Source organism: Choloepus didactylus, chromosome 14, assembly GCF_015220235.1.
Source record: "Choloepus didactylus isolate mChoDid1 chromosome 14, mChoDid1.pri, whole genome shotgun sequence".
Taxonomy (NCBI): Eukaryota; Metazoa; Chordata; class Mammalia; order Pilosa; family Megalonychidae; genus Choloepus; species Choloepus didactylus.
Window position 1 is genome coordinate 22,266,615 of NC_051320.1, and position 20,590 is coordinate 22,287,204.

The following is a 20,590-nucleotide window of genomic DNA, read 5'->3' on the forward strand; positions in this document are numbered from 1 at the left end:
GAACTTAATTTAATAATATATTTTATTTAATCCACTGTATTGAAAATATAATTTCCACAGGTAATTAATATTAAAAATATTCATAAGATATTTCACAATCTTTTTTTTTCATATTCAGATCTTTGAAATCTGGTGTGTATTTTACCCTTAGAGCACATGTCAATCTGGGCTAGCTACACTGCAAGTGCTCAATAGCCAGATATGGCTAGTGACTACCATATCAGATAGTGCAGGCTTCAGCAATAACGGAACCACGGATACAAAGCCCCTCTCCGCCTGGCTCCCCAGGGAGGATGACATAGTGCAAGGGCACTGCAGTGGATATGTAGGTGAGAGTGAGAAGTAAGCCTTTGTTGTTTTAAGTCACTGAGACTTTGGGGTTGTCTGTTGCTGCAGCATAACCTAGTCTACCCTGACTGATATAGAAATTGGAATAAAGTATGAAGTGCTGATGTGACAATAAGCTAAAATATGTGACATTAGCTTAGGGCTGAAGCAAAAGGGTGCAAAGAAGGGTAGTAATCCATTTTATGTAGTGGCAAAACATTTGATAGAGATCTCACTTTTGAAAACTTAAGAGGTCTAATCATGTGCATAATGCAGTTGTGGTTTTAGGAAAAGAGGTTGGATGACAAAATATTAACAGCATTGTTGGTTGCATTTATCAAGGTATTACAAGGGAGAAGCCAGTTCAGAAGAGAACTGCTTGATTTGCAAGTAGGAATAAAAGAGAATAAAGATTGTCCAAAACTTGACAAAGGCAACTGCTTCTTCACCGCAAACAGTAAGAAATAAAATTAGTGAATGATTCTGAAGGTCAAAGACAGATTCAAACTCAGCCTTCCTGTAAGTGTCAAATCAAAGCACAAACATTGTGAAAATCTCTGAATGGATTAAATAAATCCTTTTAATTGGATAAAATACCTTAGGGAAAAGACACTAAAAGTGTTGTTCCTCACCAAAGACTGTTAGACCCAAGTATCCACAATAATATATAATTGTTATATATTATTGTGTGGGGGGAGGGAGTGGGATGGGGAGAGGTAAGAAAGCAAAGAAATTCAGCAAATCTATGGAGTATGTCTAGAAAAAGAACTGTAGCAATGGCTGGTGGCCCATGGAATAAACTGGAATAAAACAGATTAAAAGCTTACTAAATTGTAGCACATGCAAAAACCCCCATAACTAGGACTTTAAAAGTTTGTGACTTTCAGGATTTACAACGACCTCTGGGATCCCTCCTCTTGATGTGCAGGATGCTAGTCCCCAAGGAATTCGTATGTTCCAATGCTTGCTTTGGATATGGTCAAAGAGGGTAATGGAGTAGGAGGCACCTCCTGCAGGACAGAGTCAGTGCCACAGAGAATGGACTGGGGAGCCTTCCCAGGGGGGAGGAAAAGGGGCCCAATCAAAGCACATTCTCTACCCCTAACTGGGGGACCTTACGTTTACCCAAGGGGATTTCAGAATTCTAAGAACCAGTGACTGCTGTGTGTCTACCATTCTTTCCAAAGTTTTAGTGGGGAGATGATCTTAATTCATGAAGAGAAAACAGTGGGTCAGCTGAAGGTTGGTAAACATATTTGAGAACAAAGGGAGTGAGAAATTATGGATAATTAGATTCTCTTTGGAATTATTTCAGGAATAAAGATTGGAATTACATTTATGAGTATTAGCTGCTGGGCTATTAATCCAGAACATAACCCCTTAGAGATACCGCTCTCTGTGGAAGACTGGCACAATTTAGGTTACAATAAAACAAATCAAACCTGGCATATAGGATCTGCCATATCCTTCCTCACTTATCAACCATACTGATCTTCACAAATGTAAATGAGACCATGTTAGTCCCATTAAAAATCTTCAGTGGATTCCCATTTCCTCCAAGATAAAATCTAAGCTCCTTTAATATGGTTTACAAGGCTCTTCATGATAGGATTCCTGTTTTCTTCTGCAGCCTCATTTCTTGTCAGTCACTTCCTTATGCTTTGTGCTTTAGAAATACCAAAGTATTCTGAGTCTCTTGTTCATACTCTGATGCTTCTCCTTATTCATACTTTCCTGGAATACCCTCCTTCCTCCTTTTGCCTGGCTAACTCCAACTGATTGTTTAAGACGTAATTCCAGTGTCATCTCAAAGAAGTCTGTGCTGACTGCCAGGATGAGTGAATGTTCTTGCTTTGAACCCCCCCACCCTAAGACTTTGCACATCTATCATTAAGTTTATCAATTTGCATTAAAATTATTTATTTATGTGTTATTTTGGTTGATGTGTAATAAATGTATCTTGAATAAAAGTTTCTGGAGGACAAAGCCAGTGACCACAGAGAAGAACAGAGTAGGGAACCCTTCCCAGGGGGCAGGATTAGTAGAATTTTATTAAACGTTTCTCAACTAAGTGGCAATTAAGCCACTGAATTGCCACTGAATTGGCAACTGAGTCAGAATCTGACTATGGTTTACAGTTCTAACCAGCATGGCAAGAGTATTCCTATGCCAATGATGGGTCTTCATTTCCAGAATCTCCTATTTTCTACCTGATAGGCCACCTGAATTCTGATGGTTTATAAGCTAGTCAGCTTTTCCATGCTAGCATATCAGAACAGAATCCCAAATGTCTGATCTTTCACCATAATGTGTTCACTTTCCTAGCTTGGGCAAATTGCTGAGACAGAGAGAATAGAAGCTAAGGCAGTAGTTCCTGTGGTGGAGGTGGTGGGAGGCTGGATATGTGGTAATTGTGAAACTATCCTGTGTGATTGTGCAACCATGGCTAACACCTTAATGGGCCTTGACATAAGCTATGATCTTTAGAGTATGTTTTTGGACTATGCTGTGAAATACAAGATGCTTGTTAAGCAATTTTTTATCAAATACCAAGATGATTAGAAATTTATGAGATTGTCCACCCAGTAAACCATCTCTACACTCTTCTTCTCTTGTAACTTGCATTATCTCTTCCCTGTGCTACCTTAGCACATATTAGGCTACTTACTATGCTTATATGTGACCCTTGGCCCAGGTAGATTTGCTTGAGTGTAATCATGAACCCAGATGGACTGATCACAAAACTCCTCAACTCCAAATCACACTTGACAGGTACAGAAACTGTCATCTGACCCCAAATTGACAAACAAAACCCAGTATTGTTAGAGGTGGTAAAAGAAAGGTTGGAAGTTGTAAGATGCAAGACTTGGAGAAATTCAGATAGTTGTGAGAGAGAATGTAACCAACTTGCAAAGAGGACAGAAATGAGGGCCATAGCTCTTGGCAGACTAGAGTCCCCACTTCCAGCTGTTCCTTCAAGTCAACTGCTCTTCCCATGGTGTGATCATACTTTGTTGGATACAGTAAGAAAACATTGAATTGGATTTCTGTAGACTGCTATCAGAAAAATATAAACTAATATGTGCCAGGCACTGAGCTATGTGCTAGTGACACAGAAAAAATATATTAAGGCCCTTGCTCTCCGTAACTAACATTCTGGTGCAACAACAGTTGTTTTAAAGCAAATGATTACTTTTATTATTTTAGAAACTCTGTGAAATAAATGTTAACATTGTAGTAGAACCTTGATATTCACAATAGATACATGTAGAAAATTCTGAAAATTCCAAAGTTGAAAATATAGTAGAAAAGCAGACCCTTCATGATGGGCTTTAAATAAACAAATGGAATATTGACTCTGAGGGTGTACTCATTACTGTCACAGTATCAGAGACTCTATCACATTAGGCATTTGTCTATTTTATTTACCCCAAACTTTTAAGAGCTATATCTTTTTTTTTTCTTTCATTTTTCTTCCATCACCAATAGTGGCAGATAGCTTTTTTGGAGGATTAGTTTTCCTGAGAAACAAAATTTTTAAAGAGCTTCCTGAAAATGACTGCTTAAGTGATGTCAAGGAGGAAACAATGCTCTACTGAGATGTACATGGATGATGGTAAGTTGACGAGGCTCACAAAAAACATGACTTGAATGGATGTCTCAGCCAAATGACAAATATATCATGTCATGGGCCTTCAGGACAATTCTAATATAAATGTAGTCATAAATCTTAAATTACAGAATCCTCGTGGCCTATTTATTTACAGATGAGGAAACTAAGAATTAGAGATGGAAACTGATACTAAGATAATAAATACATCAGCAAAGGAGGCTAGACTTGGACTTCAGACCACATTGGCTGTTTTTCTGACTCCGAATCCCCTATCTGTTGAAGTACAGAGAACAACAGGTTCACCTCTGTGGTGGATTAAAGATGTCTTTGACAGTCCCCCCTCCTTGGGAGGCAGAGTCTATGTCTCCTCTGCTTGCAAACTGGGTGGGCTCTGTGAGCACCTCAACAGGCAGAATATGGTAGAAATGAGATTGTGCTGGTTTCTGAGTCCAGGCCTTAAGAGACTGATGTGTTCCACTTCCTGCCTCTTGGAACACTCACTCTTGGAAGCCAATCTCCATGTACGCAGTATAACTAATTGAGAACACCACTATGTGAGAAGTCAAAGTGGCCCTGAAGAATGACACCATGTGGAGATGATACCATGAGGACCAAGATGCTAGCTGGGCATATGAGTGAAAAAGCCAGCTTAGAAGTAGATACCCATGTCCAGTGACCCCAGCTGACAACAAGTGGATCAGATGCAATCTGTCCAGCTGAGAACATCCAGAATTCCTGTCTCCCAAATTGTGAGCAAAATAAAATAGCTGTTTTGGGATTCTAAATTTTGAGGTAGCTCGTTATGCAACAATAGATAACAGAACAGAAATAGGTACCTGAAAATGGGGGGTTGCCATTACAAAAACCTAAATTATGTGACATTGGTTTTAAGACTGGGTAGTGGCAGAGACAGAAAAGGCCTCAAAGAAAGCGTTAATGGAGGCTGGAAAGACAAGAGGCTATTATTGGGAATTTGCAGGAGGGAGACCCATGTTGTGTAGTGGCAGAAGGCTTAGCAAGACTGTCACCTGAGGCATCCTGGAAAATGTAAAAATGTACCTAATAAACTGGTGGATCTTGCTAAGTAAATTCCTAGGCAAAATGTTAAAACTGCCAACTGGTTCTTGTATTTGCATCTGATAAGATATGGATAGGGAGATATAAGCTAAAAAGAAACATAATTTTTAGCAGAATTTAGAGGAAATATATAAGACCCAGGACTTGCTGGGTTCAAACACAGAACAATTTCTAATCTGTTTTGAGGTCAACAGAATGTATTAAATTAAGAAATAAGCCCCCAAGGAAAGATCAAATCCAGGGTAGTAAAACAAAGCCTTAAAACTGTAAATCCCTTTGATAAAACCTCAGAAAAATTTAAAGTGACCCTTTCAGCCACACAAAAGATTTTCTAAGATTTTCTAAGGATTTTAAGAGTGTGTATCATGATTCAGAAAGAAACTTTCCAAAATTCATGATTTATAAAAATCATGAGCAAAATAATCTGGATGTTTAAAGTCACTAAGTTTGGGGTAATTTATTACAAAGCAATCGATAAAGAGAACAATTTCTAGTTTGAATTCACTAGTTAATCAAAATCACTTGCTTTTCCCATTCATAGAAATTGTTAGTTATACAAATTCATTAACATCCTAAGTTATTTTAAGATTATAGTTGGGACTTACACTCCATGACTTTGAAGCTTATTATAAAGCCACAGTAGCCAAACAGCATGGTATTGCCACAAAGATAGACATATTGATCAATGGAATCGAACTGAGAATTCGGAGATAGACCCCCAGATCTGTGGTCAATTGATCTTTGATAAGGCCCCCAAAACCACTGAACTGGGACATAACAGTCTATTCAACAAATGGGGCTGGGAGAGCTGGATATCCATATCCAAAAGAATGAAAGAGGACCCCTACCTCACACCCTACACAAAAATTAACTCAAAATGGATTAAAGACCTCAATATAAGAGACAGTACCATAAAACTCCTAGAAGATAATGTAGGGAAACATCTTCAAGACCTTGTATTAGGATATCACTTCCTAGACCTTACACCCAAAGCACAAGCAACAAAAGAAAAATTAGATAAATGGGAACTCCTCAAACTTAAAAGCTTCTGCATCTCAAAGGAATTGTCAAAAAGGTGAAGAGGGAGCCAACTCAATGGGAAAAAATATTTGGAAGCCATGTATCTGACAAAAGACTGATATCTTGCATATATAAAGAAATCCTGCAACTCAACGACAGTAGTACAGACAGCCCAATTATAAAATGGGCAAAAGATATGAAAGGACAGTTCTCTGAAAAGGAAATACAAATGGCCAAAAATCACATGAAAAAATGTTCAGCTTCACTAGCTATTAAGGAGTTGCAAATTAAGACCACAATGAGATACCATTTCACACCAATTAGATTGGCTGCCATTAAACAAACAGGAAACTACAAATGCTGGAGAGGATGTGGAGAAATTGGAACTCTTATTCACTGTTGGTGGGACTGTATAAATGGTACAGCCACTCTGGAAGACAGTCGGGTGGTTCCTTAGAAAACTAGATATGGAGTTACCCTTCGATCCAGCAATTGCACATCTCGGTATACACCCAGAAAATCTGAAAGCAGTGACACGAACAGATATCTGCATGCCAATGTTCACAGCAGCAATATTCACAATTGCCAAGAGATGGAAACAACCCAAATGTCCTTAAACAGATGAGTGGATAAACAAAATGTGGTATAAACACACAATGGAATACTACGCAGCAGTAAGAAGGAATGAGGTCCTGAAACATATGACAACATGGATGAACCCTGAAGACATAATGCTGAGCAAAATAAGCCAGGCACAAAAAGAGAAATAGTGTATGTTACCACTAATGTGAACACTGTGAGAAATGTAAAATAAATGGTTCATATGGTAGAATGTAGGGGACCTAGCGATAGATAGCAAATAGTGAAGGGGGAACAATAATCTAACAAAAACAGGTAAGTTATGGGGGGTAAACTTAATGTTCTGGGAATGCTCAGGAACGATTATGGTTTGTTCATTTCTAGTGGGTATGGTAGGAACAAGTGCACAGAAATGTAGTTATTTTAGGTTATTTGTTTTATGTATTCCTGTGCTGGGTTATAGTCTGTTTATTTTCTTGGGGTGGGTAGGAACATGTTGGAGGCAATGTAGTTATTTTAGGTTATTTGCTTTTTTCTTAATACTTTGTTTGGTTTTGTTTGAAATGTTATTTGTTTAAATGTTTTTTTAAATTTTTTGATAAAGTTAAAAAAAACATTGAGTGTGAAAAAAAGTAAATGAACAATGGGGGGAGGAGGGGAATGGAATGTTTTGGATGTTCTTTTTTATTCTAATTTTCATCTTGTTTTTTGGAGTAATGAAAATATTCAAAGAGTGATTGTGGTGATCAATGCAAAGTTATGAACAACTGACTGTACACCTTGAACAACTGTATGTTAATGTGAACATATCTCAATAAAAAAGCAATTTAAAAAGATTTTAGTTGTGGTAGATTAATTACAAAAAATTTTCCAATTATCCCCCTTCCTATGTCTACCACCTGAAAATGTGACTCTGAAATCCCTCCCATCAAGAAGTGAAGTCAAGTTCCCTGCCCTTTGAATCCATGTGCCCCTGTGACTTTTGAATGTGGTAGAGTATCAATGGCTCTATTTAGTTTCCGGGCTTCAAGAGGCTTGTGTACTTCTACTTTTTCTCTTTTCTCTGTAGCTTTGAACCTGAAGAAATGAGTCACTCCACCTGACATCCTAGGTGACCACAAGTTCATTAACAAGCCCAGCTGCTCTTATTAACATGTTTTTCTGGGCTGAGCCAGCCCATTGCAGAACAGTCCAGTTGGACCTAACCTAAATTGTCAACCCCCAGAACCATGAACTAAGAAATGGTCATTGTTGTTGTCTTAAGCCACATGTTTCTTAAAGAGCAAGAGCTAACTGGTACAACAACTTTCTATTTGACTTGCTTCCAATCAAGAACAAAGTGGAGAAATATTGGTTGGTCTGTCCAGTTGTAAACAATTTATTTTCATTTCTTTATAACTTTAAGGATGAAACCAAAACACTACTTTAAATAAATCTCTAAGAGATAGCATCCAATGAGAACACAGTAACACTTCTGTAATATTCCAGAACACACTAAAACTTCTGTAACATTCCAGTCAAAAATGTAAAACATAAAACCTGAATGTAATAATAAGAAAATATTGACAAACTCAAACTGACAGATAGTCTTCAAAAGTGTTAAGGTGATAAAGGACAAGGAAAGACTGAGGAACCATTACGGATTGAAGGAGACTAAAGAGATGTGACAACAAAATGTAGTGCATGAATCTGGACTGGATCCCTTTACTATAAAGAACATTGTTGGCATATAATGGACGCAATTTGAGTGGAAATCTGTGGATTAGATGGTAGTAATCCATCAATGTTAATTTATCAGTTTCGATTGTTGTTTTGTGGTGCTGTAAGCGACTATCCTTTTTTGTAGGATGTATATACTAAAGTCTTTGGAGGTTTGGGGACATAATACAGATAATTTGCTCTCAAATGATTCAGTTAAAAAAGCTAAAAGAAAAAGAATTATTATAGAAAAGAATATTAATGGTAGGGCAGAATGAGTTTTATAAGATAAAGAATAAGCATATCCCACATGTCAATAATTTGTTCCTTATAATCAGTCTTGCTGCACACAAAAAAATGCTAACTGGGGACAATTTCCCATTATTTTAAATGAGAAAAATCATCATGTTAGGATGTAAAAGATTTAAAACATCATCTTATGACCCCCTTTGTATGCTTTACATGCAATATCCCAGACATAATCCCCTTCCTTGTCACTTGGAGTTGGCTTTACAAAATGGTCTACACATTATGATATTGATATGATTATGATATTCTATCATTTTTGTTTGAAATGTAACTTGATACTTAGTTTTGTTAAAAATGTGGTATTGGGTTTTAGGGAAAAATAGAAAATTTTCTTATGTAAACAGTGGTGAAAAATGTTGCACTGAAAAATAAGTTTGCTCAATGAACATAGTAGTAAATATGTAGTACAATCCATGAGGCAGTCTAATGGGAAATTGTTACCTGGGGAGAAATGGGTTGTGCCTGTACAACAGTCATTTCAGCAGGAAGTCTGCATTTGTTTTCCAGTTTTCCAGGGCTGCTGTAACAAATTTCTCTCAACTTGGTGACTGAAACCAACAGAAATTTTTTCTTTCACACCAGAAGTCTGAGACCGAGGTATTGGCCAGGCCTCTGGCATTTCAAATAGTTCTTTCAGACAGTTCCTGCCTGTTCAATGGTTGTTCTGGTGGAAGAACTGAGTCCTGGAACTACCTACTCCACCATCTTCCCACAGCCCTGATTGCAGAGAAATTTAAAACATGTGTGTGAGTTTAAAAGAAAAGCACACATTTACAGCAGATAGGAGACTAAAGTATTAAATACTTTAGAAACAGGCCACACAAATCAATAAGAAAAGCACTAAGACGACAGATATGATGGAAAAGGTACAAAAAGACAGTTTTTTTGTAAGAGAAGAAATGCAAATAGTGAGCCAAATTATGGAAAAAAAATAACTTTGCTAGTAGTTAAAAAAATCATAATTCTGAGGTATCATAGCCACCTATCTAACATAATTAATTTATTCATAATTAATTAATTTAAATCAGTTAAATTAGAAAAGTCATTTAAAATATTACAATACCCAGTGGCAATGAAGGGTGTGATCACCCTTCATCTTTGTATAACTATTATACAAATAGTTTATAATAGCAGAAGAAAGTGTCTGTGTTGGGGGAAGCAGCACACAAGCTAAATATCTAATGGTTAAGTAAGCTACGGTACCAACACTTTTAAAATAGTATGAAGTGATTAAAATAACTTTATAAATGAAGAATAATGATGATACAATTTTAAAGAAGTAGAATACAAAACTGTATACACTGGGTAATGCACAACTTGGTCACACAAGAGTCAATGCCTACAAACAAGCAGTGAGAATTATTCCCAGAATATTAATAGTGGATGTAAAAAGTGATGGAATGTTAAACGAATTTTTTAAAAATTGTTTTTCTATTTTTTCATATTAGAAAATAACACATTAAAAAATAATAAGAAAAAAAGAGATGATGTTGCAAAAGTAGTCTGTTCCTATACAACTTTTTAATAAGCATCACCAAAAGTCCCTAAAACAATCATATAGTTGCTGATGACTCATTCTGGAAAGTATAACTGGAAGATTGTAGACCACTGTAAAAAGCCAGTATCTTGCTAGGAGCTGATGACAGCTCTTAGTGAGTCTGAGTTCATGCACCAACCTGCCCAGGGAGACTTTCCATACAGTCATAGCTGCTGCAACACTTTACAAGGCTTCATAAACACATCAAACCCTTCCTGGTCAGCAAACAGCCCAGTAGTTAAGTGTTTATGTCTGTACACAACATAAAGTGTGTCTGTTTTCCAACATTTTATAAGGTTAAGGCCACAGTTTTTTTTTTCCATTATAAAACTGCTCTTCGAGAGAAAAAAAAATCTGCATTTCCACTATACAGGGTGTTTTTAATGTAGAAGCTATCAGTGAATGGAGGATCCATTTTTTTCCCCAAGATCATTTAAGAAGTTGTACATGGATTTGTGCTGGCAGTATTTTAAATCAAGGAAGTGCATTGGTGGTATCATTTTACTTGTAGTTTTGCTGCTTCTTAGAGTAGAGGATGTTTAAAATGAATGTAATACAGTAGGGGGTAATCTTCCAGGGAACTTTACAATTCTATCAGCAAAATGCCAGGGGAGAAGGAATATCATGTTCTCTTTGAATTACGTTTTTGCAACCTGAGATTCAAGTTCAGGTTTCTTGACGCACCCGTGGGCATTGAATCTGAATTAATTATTGTGTTCAATTTCCTCCACCTAGTCCTGAAGACAAGTGCAAACAAGCCAGCCATGTTTACCCCATGGCCACTAGAGATCATATCAAAGCAAAGTGCAGAGTGGTGCAATGTTCTACTAGTAAGAATTTATCTGTTAAGAAGGACAAAAGGGAGAGTCAAGTTGGCACAAATTGGAATCTATTTGATACATTTAATATCTGCCGGTTTAATTCACACCTTCCAGGTATAGAATAAACGCATCACAAAGAACTTTGCCCTGATGATTGAAGCAGGTGAGTTTTTGTTTTTTTCTGTTTTGTACTCAAGGAGCAATTAGCGAGCACTGACTATAATGGAGAAGGCAGCCTCATGCCAGGTTGCCTGTGTGCTAATGAAGTTGCCATCCATTCTTATGGGGAAAATGGTTCTTTATGACAGGTCTGAGATTTGCCCCCCTCAAAGAGTGACTCATGAAAACAAAAAGCAGATCTAGGCTGTTCTGAGGTTCCTGCTTCTCCAAAGAGTTGAAAGGACGGTAACAATCCTCAAAATGATTAATTTTAATTTTCTGCAATATTTTAAGTTCCCAATAAATAATTATTGGAGGAATAAAGGAATTTTGTCATTTTGTCCTCTAAAAAGCATGCACTTGCCATCAGATTGTCTTTTTGTCTTGGCTGTAATTCTCCATAAAACCCATTAACAAAGCACTCCAAAGACTAGCCCCAGGAGAAGAAAAATATAATAGTTTTTAAAATGTTCTCTATAAGGGATATAAGTGAAGAATCCCTCCTCTTTAATGCAAGTCTTGTGGCAGAATTCTTTTTTAAAAAAAATTAAGTTTTATTGAGATATATTCACATACCCTGCAATCATCCACAGTGTACAATTGTTCACAGTACCATCATATAGTTGTGCATTCATCACCCCAATCTATTTTTGAACATTTTCCTTACTCAAAAAAAAAAGAAATAAAAATAAGCATAAAAATACAAGTAAAGAAGAACACCCAAAACATCCCATCCCTCCCCTTCTCCCTATTATTCATTTAATTTTTGTTCCCATTTTTCTACCTATCTGTCCATACCCTGGATAAAGGGAGTGTGAGCCACAAGGTTTTCACAATCACACAGTCACACCATGTAAGATATATAGTTAGACAATCATCTTCAAAATCAAGGCTACTGGGTTTCAGTTCAACAGTTTCAGGTATTTCCTTCTAGCTATTCAAATACATCAAAAACTAAAAAGGGATATCTATATAACACATAAGAATAACCTTCAGAATGACCTCTCAACTCCATCTGAAATCTCTCAGCCACTGAAACTTTATTTTGTTTCCTTTCTTTTCCTCCTTTTGGTCAAGAAGTCTTTCTCAATCCCACAATGCTGGGTCCAGGCTCATCCCCAGGAGTTATGTCCCACGTTGCCAGGGAGATTTATAACCCTTGGAGTCATGTCCCACATGGGGAGCAAGTGGGGCAGTGAGTTTACCTGCAGAGTTGGCTTAGAGAGAGAGGCCACATCTAAGCAACAAAAGAGGGTCTCTGGGGGAAACTCTTAGGCACAATTGTAAGTAGGCTTAGCCTCTCCTTTGCAGTAACAAGCCTCAGAAGGGCAAGCCCAAGATTGAGGGCTTGGCCTTCTAAATGGTAGTTCTCAATGCTTGTAAAAATATCAGTAATTCCCTAGGTGGGCAAGTTTAATATTTCCACATTTTTCCCCAGTCCTTCAGAGGGGCTTTGCAAATACACTTTTTTCTCTGCCTAAATTATTTGGGATGTATCAGGGTTTCACCCTTTCCTGTACAAACCAATCAGATCTTGCTCCCTATTCAAAGTTTCATATAATTATGGTGTTTGAATAAACTGACCATGCAAGTCAAATTATTTAGCGTGCTATGGAAAATAAAGATTTTGATCCAAATAAACATCTGTTCCTTTGGTCTCACACAGAAGTTGAAGTTTTCTAACACAGTCAATACTGTCCTTTACCCTTTGGCCTGATTTGCCTTAGTACTAACCAGATCCACCTCACTATATCTCTAATTGAAGACTGGACTCTTTTCCAGCTTTTTAAACAGTTGCTGTACGAGTTAATACTGACATTTATAGCTACCGAACTCTAGCTCTTGAGTCTCAGGTGTCACACAGATACCCAAAATTCCAGAGACCAACCAGATTATACACAAAGAGCTCAGCATCTCAGAATTTACAGATAACCATTACAACTCAGGAATAGATTTGACTGCTGTAAGAGCTTACAATCTAGGGACCTTTACAATAAGCCTTCCCCTGATAACCTGTGCTCTAAAATTCAATTCTCAGAGTTTGCACATTATAGTTATTCCATATTAGAGAGGCATTATAATGTTTATCTTTTTGTTTCTGGCATCTTTCACTCAAAATGTTGTCCTCAAGATCCATTCACCTAGTTGCATGTCTCACAATTTCATTCCTTCTTGCAACTGCTCAATATTCTCTTGTATGCATACACTACAGTTCACAATTCTGTTCATCAGTCAATAGACCCTTAGGCCACCTCTGTCCATTGCAAATCATGAATACCTCCTCTATAAACAGCTGTGTGCAAATGTCCATTCATGTCCCTGCTCTCAGATCTTCCAAATATATACCCAATAATGAAGTTGGAGAATCTTATAGCATCCACATTCTCACCTTCTTGTGGAACTACCACAGTGCCCTCCAGATAGGATATATCATTCTACTTCCCCACCAACAGTGAACAAGTACATCCCTCTCTCCATGTTTTTCCAGCACTTGCATCCCTCTGTTTATTTTTTCCTCTGCAATTTTATAGAGATATATTCACATCCATTCAATCATCCATGGTATACAATCAATTGTTCACAGTATCATTATATACTTGTGCATTCATCTCCACAATCAGCACCTGAACATATTCATCACTCCAAAATTTATATATAAAAATATTAAAAAATTAAAAAAACAGATAAAAGAAAAAATAAAAACAAATACAATACAATAATAAGGTCAGACAACACCACCACCACCAAGAATCCCATACCTCTACCTTATATCTCCCTCTCTTGGACATTTAGCTTTGATATATTTGTGGCAGAATTCTTGAGAGTGACTATGCCATACTGGGTATTTTTAAAATAAAATAAATATTATTATTAATAAAATTTCATCAATAGTAACAATAAAAGCTACTCAAAAGATGATACAGTATTGTGATTAGGAATTGGATGAGAGTCAGACAGATCAGGCTTAGAATCCAAAACTAGTAAGTGTCAACGCTGGGCTTCCTCTCTAGCAGCCATTGTTACTGGTGCTTTTTTGTTGTTGTTGTTATTAAATTTCTATATGGCTGAGATGAATATGCAAGTGAGGAGGAAGGAGGCAAAGTGCCAAGAGAGAAAGAGAGAGACGTAAGCTGGAACCAGATCACGAAAGGTGGGAACCACTGGAAAATTGTGACTTAGGAGAATGATATGCTTTAGACATTCTAGCTGCTTGATGGACAATGGATGGCAAAGGGAAAGACTGGCGGCATGGCCCGTTAAAATACAGTAGTTCAGGTGAGAGATGATACTGCCCTGGGCTGGGTTATAGACAGTGGAGTAAGGAGAGAAATGGACATTTCTATATATCTAGATGTTAGAATCCACAGGACATGGACATTAGTTGGGAGTGTCAAGAGTGACTACTATGGTATGGTATTAAAAGACTGACCTGCCAACATGTTGCTCTCCCTCTGGTATATATATGCATTAACAGGGGCCAACTGAAAGATGGTAATTGAATCCAGAAGAATAAATTTAGATAATTTTATGCAGGCTCTTGGACAAGAAGCTTTTTAACACCTAACTGGCTGCTCACATCATCAACTCAGGGGGTTGACCATCATAATACATTCTGGAGAATCATACTTCTTATAGTTTTTATTTTTTATTTTTCCAACTTAAAAAATACTACAACTTACAGGGCAGTTGCAAAGACAATACAGATAACGCCAACCTACCCCCAAATCCCCAGATTCCCAACTCTACCAATTCTAACATTTTGCCACCTTTGCCATTTCCCTCTCTCTCTCTCTCTCTCTCTCAATCTCTCTCTCTCTCATCCATCTATATCTATGTGTCTAGATCTATCTATCATCCATCTAGTATATCTATCACCTATCTATCATTTTCTGAACATTTGAGAGAAGGTTGCACACCTTTTAGATCTTATAGGAAGTAAAATGTAGAGTAACAAAAAATATAATACTATTGGCATTTATATTTACTCATTTCATTATCTCATTATCATTATTTCTTCGTGTGGCTTCAGTCAGTTGTCTACTGTCATTTCCTTTCAATCTGAAAAACTCCCTTTAGCACTTCTTGTAGGGCTGGTGGTGATGAAGTCCTTCAGCTTTTGTTTACTGAGAATGTCTTAATCCTGCCCTTATTTTTGAATAACAGGTTTGCCAGATACACAATTCTTAGCTGAGTTGTTTAAAGGCATGTTTCCCACAGATCAGCACCACAAATACAGATAGGGGCTTGCACGATATACTTCTAAGGTATAACACTAGGACAGAGAATTGACAACAGAAGGGTATATGGGAAAAATCTACATATTGCATACTAGGGTCTATAATTAATAGGAATACCACACTAATATTACACAAATACTAGGGACAAATAATTAAGGGCTGACAAGAGCTACAAGATGTTTTGGGTCATGAGAATTGTTTAAAATGGAGAGTGACGAGGATTATACAACTAAGTGATGATAACGTGGATATGGATGGATTATTGTGAATATATAACATATGCTATGTGAACTTAGGAACCCCCTACTTTATAAGTCAAGCCCTCAATATTGAGGCTTGCTCAGCTGAAACTAATGGTTGTAGAGTGGAGGCTAAACTCACCTGTAATTAGGCCTGGTAGTTACCTCTGGAGAACCTCTTTTGCTGCTCAAATGTGTACTTTCTCTCTCTAAACCTAACTCTGCAAATAAATTCATCATCCACCCTCTCCCTGACATGGAACAGGATCCCCAAGATGAATGAGCCTTCCTGGTGACGTGGCACATGGACTCTGGGAATGAGCCTGACCCTGGCATCAAGGGATTGAGAATGCTTTTTGACCAAAAGGCGGAAAAGAAAGGCAACAAAATAAGGTTTTAGTGGCTAAGAGAATTCAAATAGAGTCAGGAGGCTGTCCGGGAGGTTACTGCTATGCAAGCCTCACCTAGATATGCCAAATGACCACAGTATGATAGCCCAAGTCAACAGTAGTCTGGAGAACCTTAAAGAGTGCCCGGATCCCTATCTGAGACTCTATAAAGGTTTCACTCACTAAGTTTATTTGTCAGAAACATAGCTCCTTCAGAGTGGTCCTATGCCAGCCAAGTCCCATAGCCCAGAGACATTAGCCTCTTCAAGAACATCAACTAGATGTGTCCTCTTTGCTCATAAAGTTGACACCCCTTTACAACAGAACCGGTTAGGGTGGTCACTCCCTAGACATCCCTGAAGATTGGGAAAGTGACTGAACTAGAGGAAGGGGAAGCAACTGACAAGATGGAATTTAACAAAGAATTATCAATACTGAATATTTATATAATTTTCTTTTTCTTAGTTGCTAAGGTATTTAGAATAGTTAGAAGGAAAGAAATGAAATGGTGGAACTGTAACCCATAGCATCCTTTGAAATTTCTACAGCTACTTGTTAAATGGTAATTTGAAAGCTACACCTTTTTCTATATATATTTCACAATAAGAAAATAACAAACTATGGTACTATAACTCATAATAACTTTGGAAATTTCCTATATATCTACTTGTTAAATCATACTTTGGAAGATACTTTTTGTATATATGTTATATTTCATAATAAGGAAATAACTGAAACTATGGAATTGTAACCTATAATATTCTTTGAAATTTGTTAACTACTTGTTAAATTGCACTTGGAAAGTTGTCACTTTTATGTATATATGTTATATTCTACAATTAAAAAAGGAAACAAAGAATTCTTACTTGGCTTTTTTTTTTTTTTTTTTTTTTTTTTTGCTTTCAGCACTTTCAATATGTCTTCCCATTGCCTTCTTGCCTCCATGGTTTCTGATGAGAATTCAGCACTTAACTTTATTGAGGCTCCCTTGTACATGACACATTACTTCTCTCTTGTACCTTTCAGAATTCTCTATCTTTGGCATTTGACAGTTTGATTGTAACATGGTATGGTGTGGGTCTGTCACAGTTTATCCTGCTTGGGGTTTACTGAGCATGTTTTTTGCTAAATTTGGGAAATTTTCAGCCATTATTTCTTTGTATATTCTCTCTGCCCTTTTTTCCTTTCTTTACCTTCTGGGATTCTCACAATGTGTATATTGTATGCTTGATGGTGTCCCACAAGTTCCTCAGGCTCTGGTCATTTTTCTTCTTCATTCTTTCCTCTTTCTGCTTTCAGACTTGATGATTTAAATTGTCTTTCTTCATGTTAACTAATTCTTTCTTCTGCCAGCTCCAATCTGCCAGTGATCCCCTCAAGAGATTTTAAGATTTCTATTACTGTCACCTTTAGCTCTGTTTGGCTCCTTTTCATAATTTCCGTTTTTCTATTGATACTCTCTTTGTATTCATCTATCTTTTATCTGATTTCCTTCAGTTCATTGGCATGTTCTTTTGTCCATGTTCATCTTTAGTTCTTTTTCTTTTAGCAATTTGGGCATATTTAGGATCATTTTTAAAAAGTTTTTGTCTGGAATGTCCCAGGTCTGATCCTCCTCACAGACAGATTTTAATTTTCTCCTTTGCCTTCCAGTTTCTTTGTATGTTTTGTAATCTTTTGTTGAAACCATGACATCTTGATATTTTAATGTGTTATTGCTGGAATTCAGACTCTGAGGCATCTGTTTCTTAAGCTTGTATCCAGCTAGTGTTATGACTGAAGCTAACAATACTAAGAAGTAAAAAAGAAGACACCTTTCCTAGTCTTTGCTGATTGACCTGTGAGTGCTCTCCTTCAGCGCTTATCTATGCAATGAGTTTAGGGAATAGCTCCAAATGGGCCAAAGCACAGGGGCCTCCCTGTGTCTTGTCTTGGGCATGTGTGTTTGGCCCTAGAAATTCCCCTTTTTACATGGCTACAAATGTTCCCTCTTCCCTAGGAAACAATTTCCTCAAGATCTGGGCACTGCACAGTACATCTGACCATCAACAATCCTTGCCCCAGGCAGCACAACTTGACTTCTCTCCCACAGCATTCTGTAGGAGAGTTCTGTGGGCTCCCTTCTACCTGTAGGGTGAGTTCTGGGACCATGAGTCCCTTAAGCCACCACCAGACAGATTGGGTCAGACACATATGTTCCCAATATATACATGAAGGTTACTTTGCTCCCTCTGGAAACAGGACCAGGGATCTGCTCTGGGAACATGGGCTGGCTCTGGACTGAGCTTTTAAGTGGACTTTTTCTTGATTTAATGTTTGCCCTTTTACTGAAGTCATTTAAATGTTTTCTGGAGCTTTTAGAAAGATGTTTCTGTCAGTTCTTGCTGGTTGTTCAAAGCTCTGTGGCGGGCGGTTTGAACTGCTGAAGCTTCTCATTCCACTTTCTTGATCCTAGTTTTTATCATTTTTAGAGTCATAGTTGAGAAATCTAAATCTTTCATGCATAAGTAAAATATTATTTTTTCTTTATTTAAAAAAAATTAAATTTGTAACTATCTAGATTAGGTATCCTAATCTCCAATTCTCTAAACTGTAAGTAGCTGCATACCCTATTTATAGTTTTCCCTTGATATCTTCCTCCTGAGGTATAATTCAACTATGAAAGACAAAGCAGATGTTTCAGTTTATTGAATCAGAGCACTAATAGAGTATGAAAATAAGTATACTATGATTGGATAAGCAAATCAGAATTGACAAATATCCCATCTGACTTTGCTCTAAGTTTTAGAAATATGATATATTTTTTAGGCCTGCTTGTTTTTTCCCCCAGAAGATTGATTTTGTGTCTCTCAAATTAACTTGATTTTTTACATTGAGAAATAATTCCTTAAAGCCAGTAATTAAAATGCCACTTGAACACTTAGTATTTTTTAAATTTAATATATTATATTACTTTGCTGTTCAGGTATTTATCTTTTAATGACAATGAAACAATCCTAGTCCTTTTTGTGAAAAAAAGAAAAAGTCTATATTATAATATTTGTGTTTCTATCCTGGAACATAACATTTAGGTCACATATACCTTTCAAAGTTAACCTGAATTTGTATATATTATCTGACTAATATCATTAATAAATTGTTATAATCAATAAACAGTTAATAGTAATGATGATAACTGCTTGCCTTTGTATTATGCTGCAGGTTGCCAAGTGCTTTCATTTCTTTTTATCTTATTTATCATCTCAGAGTTCTATAACATCAGCAGGCTGGGTATTAATCCTCCTTTCATTAACAGATGAGAAAACAGAAACTGAGGCACCAAGAATCTTTCTCAAAAGCCTAGTACTGGCAAGGAATGGAACCATACCTTGAAAACAGGTCTCTGGGTACTGTCTTTTTCTATCACATAAGATGGTATCTGTCAGTTGTACATTAAGTAAGACTTATGATATTCCCTTTAAAAAATTAGAACAGATTCAAGATTATCTCTATAGTAACATAACCCTCATTTGCATTCTAACATTGCCCTCTTGGGTTGGAGATAAAGCTGTGGGCTGTTAGCTAATATTCTAGGCAACTGTGGCCACCTTGGGTACACCTACGGAGATTTGTTGTGCTTGGGTGAGCACCATTCATTATTGTGTGGGAGATAACTCTTCTGCAGAAAGAAAACTGAGATAAAGAGAAAAACTTTTTTCAAAGCTGTATAGGCGTGTGGGGCTGCTGATTAGGAAATTTCGTGACTGGCAAGACATCTGCAAAGTTCATTGCTAAGTTCCCTAATGTTCATTGAAGGCCCCTGATGTCTCACCCATGTCATTTCTGAATTAAGATAGCAATCTCACCTTCATAAGTCCTCCTTCCCAACATGGCACTGTCTGTTAACATCACCGGGTTGACTCTGCCACAGCTAGAAATGCTCAAGAACCACCCAGACCAGGAAGTGGAACACCTGTCCACATTCATTGCCCAGCTCAAGATGGTACAGACCAAGTATGTGAAAGCCAAGGACCATCTGAAGGTGCTGAACAAGAGCAACGAGGGGAAAGAATTACTCATTCCATTGACCAGGGGAACTACATGTTGTGGAACAAGTGCTCATCAGTGTGGGAAATGGCTACTATGTAAAAAAGGCAGATGAGATTGAGAAAGACATCCTCAAGAGGAAGCTAGACTTCCTCACCAAGCAGATAGAGAAAATCCAGCCAGCTCTGCAGAAGAAGCATGCCATGAAACAAGCTGTCATGGAGATGATGAACCAAAGTATTCAGCAGCTCATAGCCCTGGGAATAATACAGGCTTCTGCCAAGGCCTGAGCCTACTGCAGAAATGGGGCAGAGGGTACCCTGCTTCAGGGGCTGAAGACATTGTAGCATGGCTTTCTGATATGGGGAAAAGAAGGGTCTTGTATTTAACTCTAATAAATGTGTCAGCTGGGCAGGGAAAAAAAAGATGGCATCAATTACCAGGGTGACCAAGGGTCTCGGCCAGGAGTCTACCTTTAAGAAGTGCTCCCAGAAAACCAAACATTGGACCATTCAGGAGCAAATTATCCCTGGTCTTAGCTCTGGTCTAAGGATTCTC

General features: G+C 37.4%; 1 pseudogene; it reads left to right on the plus strand.

The window, feature by feature from the left end:
• Positions 1-19,865: 19,865 nt before the first annotated feature.
• Positions 19,866-20,322, plus strand: LOC119509586 (annotated as a pseudogene).
• Positions 20,323-20,590: the final 268 nt, after the last annotated feature.